Raw genomic sequence first — 9,805 nt, forward strand, 5'->3', positions numbered from 1 at the left:
GTAGGTGTAGGGCAATAGAAAATACGGTTTGAACAGTATAAAAACAATTACGCCTGTGGAGAGTCCCCATAAACCATAAAAACCAACATGTTTGTGTGCGTGTGTGTGTGTGTGAGAAAGAGAGAGAGAGAGTGTGTAACACAAAACTTAATTATAAATGCAATAACCTACAGTAAAAATACAGGTATTGATTTATTGAAAGATAGATATTTGCTGTAAATTATATGGTAATTCATACTTTTCCCATTGCCAAGCCAAAAAAAACACAATTTTCCAGTATTTACCTTTCCATTAAATAAAACATTTTTCAGCATTTAGAATTCTTTTTCCATAACAGTGTATTCTAATAATCCACATTGGAGGTAGGTTTGTATATATAGATGCTTTATCAAGTTTGTTTGTTTTGATTCATATTTTCCACACAAGCATCAGCTTGTTTACATGGAAAGCTATTGTTGGCTGTTGGAGCCAGTAGGCTTTATCTTGAGAGTCTGTGGCTTGTCCAGTCAGTTCTGACCCACTTATCACGGTCACACAGAGGTGTGTGATAACCCAGATATCTCAATTGGTCACTCTAGAACTAGAACAATATTACAGCATATAACATACGTTAAAATGGCATGATAAAAATGGCCACTTTCAACTTATGTTAATTTCTTGGTTTTATTATCATTATTATGAATTATAAAGTGCAAATACTTTATCACTTTATAGACCGCAGGTCTTGTTGCTCTGGTGACAGTGTGATTCAGACCTGTCAGTGGAGACAAGTCTGTTGGCTCATTGTTCTCTGATACAACAGCATGCTTTTGGAATGAACAGCTCTGATGCTCCCTCCAGAGCATTCATGCATTGCATTCATATTACAAATAAATAACTAATAATACTATGAGGAACACAACACACTTTGGATGCAGTATGAACAGGTTGCAACACAATTGACTGCATCTCTCTACCTCACCAGCCAGCAGTGCAAATAAACATATTCTTTTCATTTTGGGGGGAGATTTCTGTGAATTTCAAATGTTTCGTTCAGCAAATGTTCACCAAAACGAGCTGGAAACCCCCTCAGCCTGAAGGACAGCACTGTCATCTGTAACTTGAGCTCAGACCCAGCATGCATCTCTCTCTCTCTCCCTTCAGACTGCGACACCTTTGGTACTGGAAGACTCATACTCTGCGTTAAAGGGGTTTAACCAGCAGCTTTGAGAAGCATCTAAAAGTTTTAGGAGGATGCTTGCATGAGATGTTTGTAGTGTCATATAAGGGGTTGCATTTCCTGCCAGGAAAGAAAAAAAATAAGATATGTCATAGTTACTGTACGGTTCTGACTCCATTTTATGAATATGTATGAACCTTATACTGTTTAAACCTCTGAAAGTTGCTCTAAAAATTAATTTTCTTCAGTTCAAAGGCTAAAGTGCTATGCTAAAAGCTGCATTCTGGAAGACCAATGGAGACAACAAGGGAAAGCCCGAAATAGCGCCCCACCTGTGGGCAGAGATCAGAGCTATAGACAGCTAGCCTGCTAATACTCACTGCTGTGTGGCACTATTGAGCAGCATTGCTGAGTGGTAATGTGTCCATGCTGTATAGTTGTTTCTCTGATCTCAGCATGGAGATTTAACTATATTCTTTGTTTATTGAGTGTTTTTTTAAATAATTTTTATTCATTCATGTTATTTTTTTTAATTGCCCATTTTGGCATTGTTTGGTAATGAGACCTTCACAACAATCAAGGACATTATAGGAATAGTTCTCCCAAAAATGAAAATTTGCTGAAAATTTACTCAACCTCAGGCCATCCAAGATGCATGAGTTCATTTCTTCATCAGAACAGATTTGGAGAAATTTAGCGTTACATCACTTGCTCACCAATGGATCCTCTGCAGTGAATGGGTGCCGTCAGAATGAGAGACAAACAGCTGATAAAAACATAATAATCCACAAGTAACCCACATGACTTCAATCCATCAATTAGCATCTCTGACAGCACCCATTCGGTGCAGAGGATCCATTGGTGAGCAAGTGATGTAATGCTACATTTTTCCAAATTTGTTCTGATGAAGAAACAAACTCATCTACATCTCAGAAGACCTGAGGATACATTTTCAGCCAATTTTAATTTTTGTGTTAAACTACTCCTTTAAGCAGGGGGAAGAGGCTTGTTAAGAGTATAACATGTGTATCTTCTTTCAGAGGGGCATGACTTGACAAACACTGCAATAGGAGGTGGTATATATAGCTCAACGCTCTAAGTGTGGTGAACAGTGCTACAGCAGAGCCTCTCTGTACAGGTGGAGCGGAGGCAGTCTGGCACTTCCTCAAGTTGTGACCTGTGACCTGTGACACCAGCTGCACTTTAAAATGGTTTATTATGGTGGAAATTGTTAGAACAGATCCAGCAACAGTAAAAAGAAACAATGTTTTTTCATTTGTTTATACTGAAACAAAACCTTGATTAACATTCACTGTTCAAATTACTTTTATAGGGTATTCCTTGTCTCAAGTCTATTTATTTAGTCAAACTGTATTATCTTTCTTATTGCAAGCCAATGCTTGAATTCTCATTGTAATGGAAATAGTGACAGATCTTTTCTTCTGTATTGTGACATGCATCCAAGTGAAAATATAGGGACGGGGACATGGTTCTGTCTATTGGTTGTTGATTGGATGGAGGCAGATCTGAATGTGAGCTTACAGCTAATTGTAAGAAAGAGGTGGGGTTTAAGAGGATGAAATGATTGTATAAATACTGCATATATCACCAGAGAGAAATCTGATAGATCCAGCTGACATTTTGAATACAAATTATGACAAAAAGGAACAATGCATGGATGAATCATTCACGAAAAGATCAATAAGATGCATTTATAAAATAGATATTCTGAAAGAAGAAGAAGAAGGGTGATGTCAAATGTCATTTAACCCCTCTTTACTTCTTTATTTCTTCATCTCTTTGCCTCTTTACTACTGTTTTCTTGTCTGCCTCGCTCCCCCTCTCAACAAGTCAGCTGTTGGCTTGGTTGGGCATTTACTCTACTACAGGAACAGGTGCAGGACACTGGGCAGGATGAAAGTTTACAGTTGGTGTGAAAGATAAATTGTTACACTGTAAAAACTTGTATTTGTTTCAGTTGCTGAAATATGCTACATAACAATTCACTCAGGCATGCATGCTCCAATGTTTCAGGCCCTGAAATCTAGCTTGATGGGTCTAGTTTTCTATGTATCTCTGTTCATTTATGTGATTTGTATTTGAATACAAAAAAATACTCTATTGATTATGATACTTACTTGTAGATCAAAATGCATTAATTTTTGTTGTTAATGCATTCAAGTACAGCAGTGTTCGCAAAACATTAAGATATCCATTTCTAATCATGACTGAGGTCTAAAGAGAGCTGCTTACAGATAGCTGAAGTCTTCACAATCAGATACCAGAGCAAAGCTAAATTAGGGCTTGTGACAAGTGAGAACTGACTGACTGCCCAGGAACTCAAAGAAGATGTTGACTTATCAATCTCAAATAACTTTGCTATGATCTAAAATCCTGATCTATGTCAGAGATTCTAAATAGAGGTATGACATGTAGTTATTCTACTGTTCATGTACAGTAACAATATACACATCAGAGTTAAAGTCTTGAATTTGTGCTTTGTCTTGAGACAAACCTTCAAGATCTTAGGATCTTGATCTTAGTGCATATCGTCTTGATCTTGGCCTTAGTCTTAAACTGGAAGTCTTGGTCTCAGCTTGTGGAAAAGATGTCTCCATAGCTCCTATCCTTTTTTATTTTGGTTAACTACACTTAAAAATTATTAATACGTGCTGTAACGATTTTTTGCTTGTTGTTATTTAATATTAAATAATGCATTAATAACCATAATTAACTGGACCTTATTATAAAGTGTTACTGTTTAGTGTAATTCTCAGATGTCATGCAGGACTATTTAACATAAATCAGTTAAATGTTATCAGTTCATAAATGAGTTGCGTTCATAGATATATCCAGAGGGAGGGTTTTAAAGCTGTTTGTTATTATGAAGCTAAATTATATCTAGCTGAGCTGCAGTAAATGACTCCCTCATCTGGTGAACTGTAAGAAATTTCAATGCATTGAAATTTGAGCCCAACACTTGATGCTTTGGGAATATGTCAAGTCAAGTCAAGTATGCTTTATTGTCAATTCTTCCACATGTACAGCACATACATACAGAGAATTTAAATTGCGTTACTCTCAGACCCTTGGTGCATACAGATAACACTAACGGTAGAACATAAAATACAGATAGATATAGATTAAATATAAAATAAAATACAACTGTACAAATATACAAATACGGTCATGTAAAAAATAAATAAATAAAGCAGCACAAGGCACATGGCAGATAGAGTGCAAACCAGTGAAGTAAACAAACAGTGCAAATATAATGATTGTAGTGCAAAAGAGCTTATTTTGATTAAAGTGACAAAAAGCTCAGAGAGCAGTTATTTATTTAAACTGTCAGAAGAGGTAGTTGAATGAGGTCAGTTCAATGCTGAATGAGGTAGTGAGCAGACCAATGCTGCACAAAGTGACTGGTGCAGGTCCCAGTGTATTAGTGGGAGGGGGGAGTGGAAGGACCTGGGGATGTGGGAGCTGGGGGTCTGAGGTTCAAAGTTCAGTGGTGCATGGGGCAAAAGAGGGGAGGGGGGCAAGGTCGGGAGGGAGTTCAGCTTCCTGACAGCCTGATGAATGAAGCTGTCCTTCAGTCTGCTGGTCCTGGACTGGAGACTCTGCTGTCTACTCGCTGATGGCAGCAGACTAAATCAGTTTGCGGAGGAAGTAGAGATGCTGCTGTGCTTTCTTGGCCAGTGCTGTTGTCAGTCCAGGAGAGGTCCTCTGTGATGTGCAGACCCAGGAACTTGGTGCTGCTCACTCTCTCCACAGTCGCACCATTGACGGTCAGAGGAGCATGCTGAGTGCGCACTCTCCTGAAATCAACAACAATCTCCTTCGTCTTCTCCACATTCAGAGAGAGATTGTTGTCACTGCACCACCCGGCCAGGTGGCTCACCTCGCTCCTGTAGTTTGTCTCATCTCTGTTGCTAATGAGACCCACCACAGTCGTGTCATCCGCAAACTTAATGAAGAGGTTGGAGTTGTGTGACGGTGTGCAGTCGTGTGTCAGCAGAGTGAAGAGGAGGGGCTCAGCACACATCCTTGGGGGGCCCCAGTGTTCAGTGTGATGGTGCTGGTCACCTATATACAGTGTTGGGGGTAACGCATTACAAGTAACGCGAGTTACGTAATCAGATTACTTTTTTCAAGTAACTAGTAAAGTAACGCATTACTTTTTAATTTACAATAGAATATCTGAGTTACTTTTTCAAATAAGTAACGCAAGTTACTTTTTTTTCCAATGTATTGATTGACAGCTCTCCTGTCCCCATGTTGAGAGAAATCAGAAGATGTTACTGTAGTTCTAAAATAAATATGAATATGCATGAATTCACCGATTCAGTATTCCTCAAAATGAATAAAAAAATGCAACTCAGAATATGACACAAACCTGTAATAATTAAATGTTAAACAACTCAAATATCCTTTATGTATTTAATCCCATTCTATTAACCAATGTCTTTGCTTCTGACCTTCGATGATCCAGTTCAACCGTACTAATAAGCAAAAATTACTCTAGACGAACATTTGTGTGTCTTTTTTTTAATTGCTGAAGTGTGTTGAAATTTCTTCTTCTGCATTCTACTGTACGGACGTAAATTTACATTCCTTCAGCCTGAGGCTTATTCATTTCACTTTTGGTGTGAAAAGGCTTTTATATTTGCCAAAAATATAACTTTTTTATTTTAAAAACAAACAAGCAAGCCCTGTCCAGATTTTAAAAAGTAACGCAAAAGTAACGTAACGCATGACTCTCCATAAAAAGTAAGTAACGTAATTAGTTACTTTTTTATGGAGTAACGCAATATTGCAATGCATTACTTTTAAAAGTAACTTTCCCCAACACTGCCTATATATATATATATATCTTACATTTTGGCCATAAACATCAGAAACTGCACCAAATTGCATATTTTTGTTCAGTTTGGGCCTCTTTTCTTCTTCAAGTATGAGCTTCATATTCTCTATATCACAGACAGCCATAAAACCTGATGTATCAAATATGATATGATGATTTAAAAAAACATATGCAACCCTTCTTTTGTGTATTTTGTCTAAAGGTTGAATGAACTGTTCAATTTAAAAAAAACGATTTTTCTGATTATTATTTTATATGTCAGGCCTCACAGGGTTAAAGTGTACACAAACATGTCCTATATTTTCCACACTGCTGTGTATAGACTGTATTGGTTACTAATGATTTAGCAATGCACACTCTCAGAAATAAAAATATACAAAAGCTGTCACTGGGACGGTTTGGGTACCCTTTCAAAAGGTAGGTTACACCTTATTTATCCCTAAAGGTTGCATATAAATACCTAAAGCGTACATATTGGTATCTAAATGGTATATATTAGTACCTTTTGAAAGAGTACCGCTGCAGTGACATTTTTCTATTTTTTACTGAGAGTGTAAAGGTTCTCTTTTCTTTTACCCCAGCCCGGCAGAGGGCATTTATACATCGTTACATGCGAAACCTTCAACCGGAACGACAGAGGAAGAGAAATAGGCGTAAGTGAAGTCGACAATTTTGTTGCGACTGAGTTAACCGCTGTGGTCCGTGTAGAACCCCGGTGAATCGTTGTTATTTCCGATCACCTCAGGAGTCCGGTGACACCCCCCCCCCCCTGTGAAAAGCCTTGCTTGGATGGTCAATGGCCGTGAGGCTCTGGCGCACGGTATGTTGTCGTACCTATACTGTTATCAGCACGGCGAGCTGCCAGCCGTTGTTTGCACTGCACCGAAACTGACAGCGAGTGTTCGTATAAACTGATGCTTGGGGTTTTTTACGATGTCAGCCAGCTTTTGGCAGGAATCAAGCGCAGGATTAATTAACGTTAGACGCCAGTCAGATAAACACGCGGGAGCGGCGCGTGCTGCGTTTCCGTTTCTCCCCGCGGCTAAATACCGGATGGCTAGCGGCTATGCTAAAGCTAACGGTTAATGAACAGCCAGTGTTTTTTTTTTTAGATAACTAGGTGCAAGTGAAACGATTGTGTTTATCGTGATATTTATATATGTTGAAGAACACTGTGGAAACTTTTGTTTTGTAATGAGACACTGTTTGTGTTGATCCCCTCAATTGCGGCGTTCTTTCTTTGTCATCGTGTAAAAATAGCGTTGAGTTGTAGCTCTTAAACGGATTTGGCGAAGGCTCGTCGTGGTGGTTTCGTCGCGACCAGAAGGCACCAGACACAGGTACTGGGCAGAACTGTCGCTACTTGACTTTAATAGGTAACAGATTGTGTTTTCTTATGGATGTTTAGCTGGCTCCGCTAGCAGCAGGCAGTGCTGGAATGAACCTGCGCTTGGTTTGTGTTGTCATGAAGAACTGAAACTGACAAGGGAACCCATGATGAAGTTGATGTCGTTAATATAATCTATAATGTTGCTCTTTAGTTTTAGTTTTGCTGGTGACTCAGGCTTATTGTATATAAAACTGGTGTTGCATTCAAGTGCATCTTTTTGGCTAGTTTGAGGTCGGCATCCCAGCCTTTGAATTAGCTTATGTTTCGTTTAATAAATAAGGTGTTGACAGTGCTGCAATTATGCTTATGACAGTTAAGTAACACCTGTCGTGTGTGGATGGATGAAGTCGAGCGGAAGGGAGTTGTACACGTGACATACGGTTCATGTCTCAGATTTCAGGTCGTTGCCAGTGGTGAGATCGCTAAACACAACACAAGCCATTCTTATGCACCGCCACACACAGGACTAGCTTTATATGTCTTTTAGCTTTGCATTTACACAAACCTGAGATATACCATATAAATATGCATTTGGTCTGATAAATTGCAGTTTTTTCAGGTGCATGTATGAAGTATCTGTTCCTGTCCAGTAGTGCGCCATGTTCACACTGCAGCAGCTGAGAGTCTGCGGCCGTCTGGTGCATACGCGCCCTTAACCCTGTTAAGCCTGACGTGTGAAATAATAGTCTGAAAAATCAGTTGTTTTGAAATGGAACAACATTGTTGAACCTAGAGACAAAATCTAAAAAAAGGTTTGCTCATAATGTTTTATGTTTTGTAACATGTTTGATACATCTAGCTCATGTAGGATATGGAGCTCACATTCGAGGAGCAAAAAAAAAACAAGTTTATTCGGAGGCCCAAACAAATGCACTTTTGTTCAGATGTTATTTATGTTAGTTGTTGTTGTCAGTTGTCAATTACAAAAAGATGAAATCCTGATAGCTTGTAACGTAAATTGTTGAGGTCTTTATAAACGGTCACTCAATATATCGCTCTGTATCTCCTAATATGTCTTAGGAAGATGATATTTTAATGTTTAGTTTTATGATCAAAGGCCTGTAATTTTAATTATTAGGACATATACTGCAGTGCAATACAATGATGATTAAGTGTAGAGGTAGACCGATGTATCGGTTTTGCCGATTAATCGACAACGATAGTCGATTGCTGAAACTATCGGCAAATATCCCTGCAGATAGTTTTTCCGGGTCTCAAGAGAGCAGCCTCTAGAGGCGGAAATCACTGATGCCTCTGGCTGTTTGTTTTGACACATGACTATCATTCCAGTCCCCAAAAATCCCCAAATCACTGGACTTAATGATTACAGACCTGTCGCTTTCAAGTCTGTGGTCATGAAGTCATTTGAGAGACTGGTCTTGGCCTACCTGAAGGACATCACTGGACCCTTGCTGGATCCTCTTCAGTTTGCATACAGAGCAAACCGGTCTGTGGATGATGCAGTCAACATGGCACTGCATCACATCCTGCAACACCTCAGCAGACCTGGGAATTATGCAAGGATCTTATTTGTGGATTTCAGTTTGGCCTTCAATACCATCATGCCTGATCTTTTCTCAGCCAGACTGACCCAGCTCTCTGTACCTACCTCCACTTGTCAGTGGATTACCAGTTTCCTGACAGACAGGCAGCAAATAGTGAGGTTGGGGAAACTCGCATTCAGGACCCTCACTATCAGCACTGGTGCCCCTCAGGGTTGTGTTTACTCCCCACTGAGACCCCTCTGTCAAGCTGTTGATGTTTGCGGACACTACTATTAGGGCTGCACAATTAATCAAATTTCTAATCGCGATTACAATTACGGATGTCACAATTATGTAATCGTTCAAAGCGGCAATTAATCGTTCAAAGTCCGCTTATGTTATTCTGTGTGCTTAAGATCTGTTTTTTTTTCTTTCTAAAAGTTATCTTAAGGGTTTATCCATTGTTTTAATTTTAGTTTTAATATGACATTATAATACCATGCATATTTTACCTTTTTTTATTTAAAGAAGAAACCAATCCAATGAATAGATGCAATTTGAGGCTTAATACTATAGAAAAGCAATAAAGGTAGGTTTTTCAGTTTGAGGGTTTTAAAAATATGGCATGTGGTTGCTTCAAACAATGATATAACATCATTCAATGTAAATTGTGATCATCGTAATTAATAATCGCAATTACAATTTCAAGGGAATAATCGACAATTATGATTATTTGTCATAATCGTGCAGCCATAACCACTACAGTCATCAGCCTCATCTCAGATGGTGAGGAGTCTGCTTACAGACAAGAGGTTAAGCAGTTGGCTGTCTGGTGGAGTCTTAACAACCTGGAGCTCAACACGCTCACAACAGTGGAGATGATAGTGGACTTCAGGAGAAACCCCCCT

General features: G+C 38.9%; 1 protein-coding gene across 3 annotated transcripts in view; it reads left to right on the forward strand.

The window, feature by feature from the left end:
- The first annotated feature begins 6,637 nt into the window (after window positions 1-6,637).
- Window positions 6,638-9,805, forward strand: part of tab3 (TGF-beta activated kinase 1 (MAP3K7) binding protein 3) — a 22,171-nt gene continuing 19,003 nt past the window's right edge. For 2 of the 3 annotated variants that reach the window (XM_016229347.1, XM_016229379.1), the window contains exon 1: window positions 6,638-6,843. The gene's annotated coding sequence lies outside the window, so the exon portion shown is untranslated. The remainder of the gene's footprint in view (window positions 6,844-9,805) is intronic. The other variant, XM_016229362.1, reaches the window with a different exon arrangement.

The sequence above is a fragment of the Sinocyclocheilus grahami genome, unplaced genomic scaffold (genome assembly GCF_001515645.1).
Source record: "Sinocyclocheilus grahami isolate Dianchi unplaced genomic scaffold, SAMN03320097.WGS_v1.1 scaffold16.1, whole genome shotgun sequence".
Classification (NCBI taxonomy): Eukaryota; Metazoa; Chordata; class Actinopteri; order Cypriniformes; family Cyprinidae; genus Sinocyclocheilus; species Sinocyclocheilus grahami.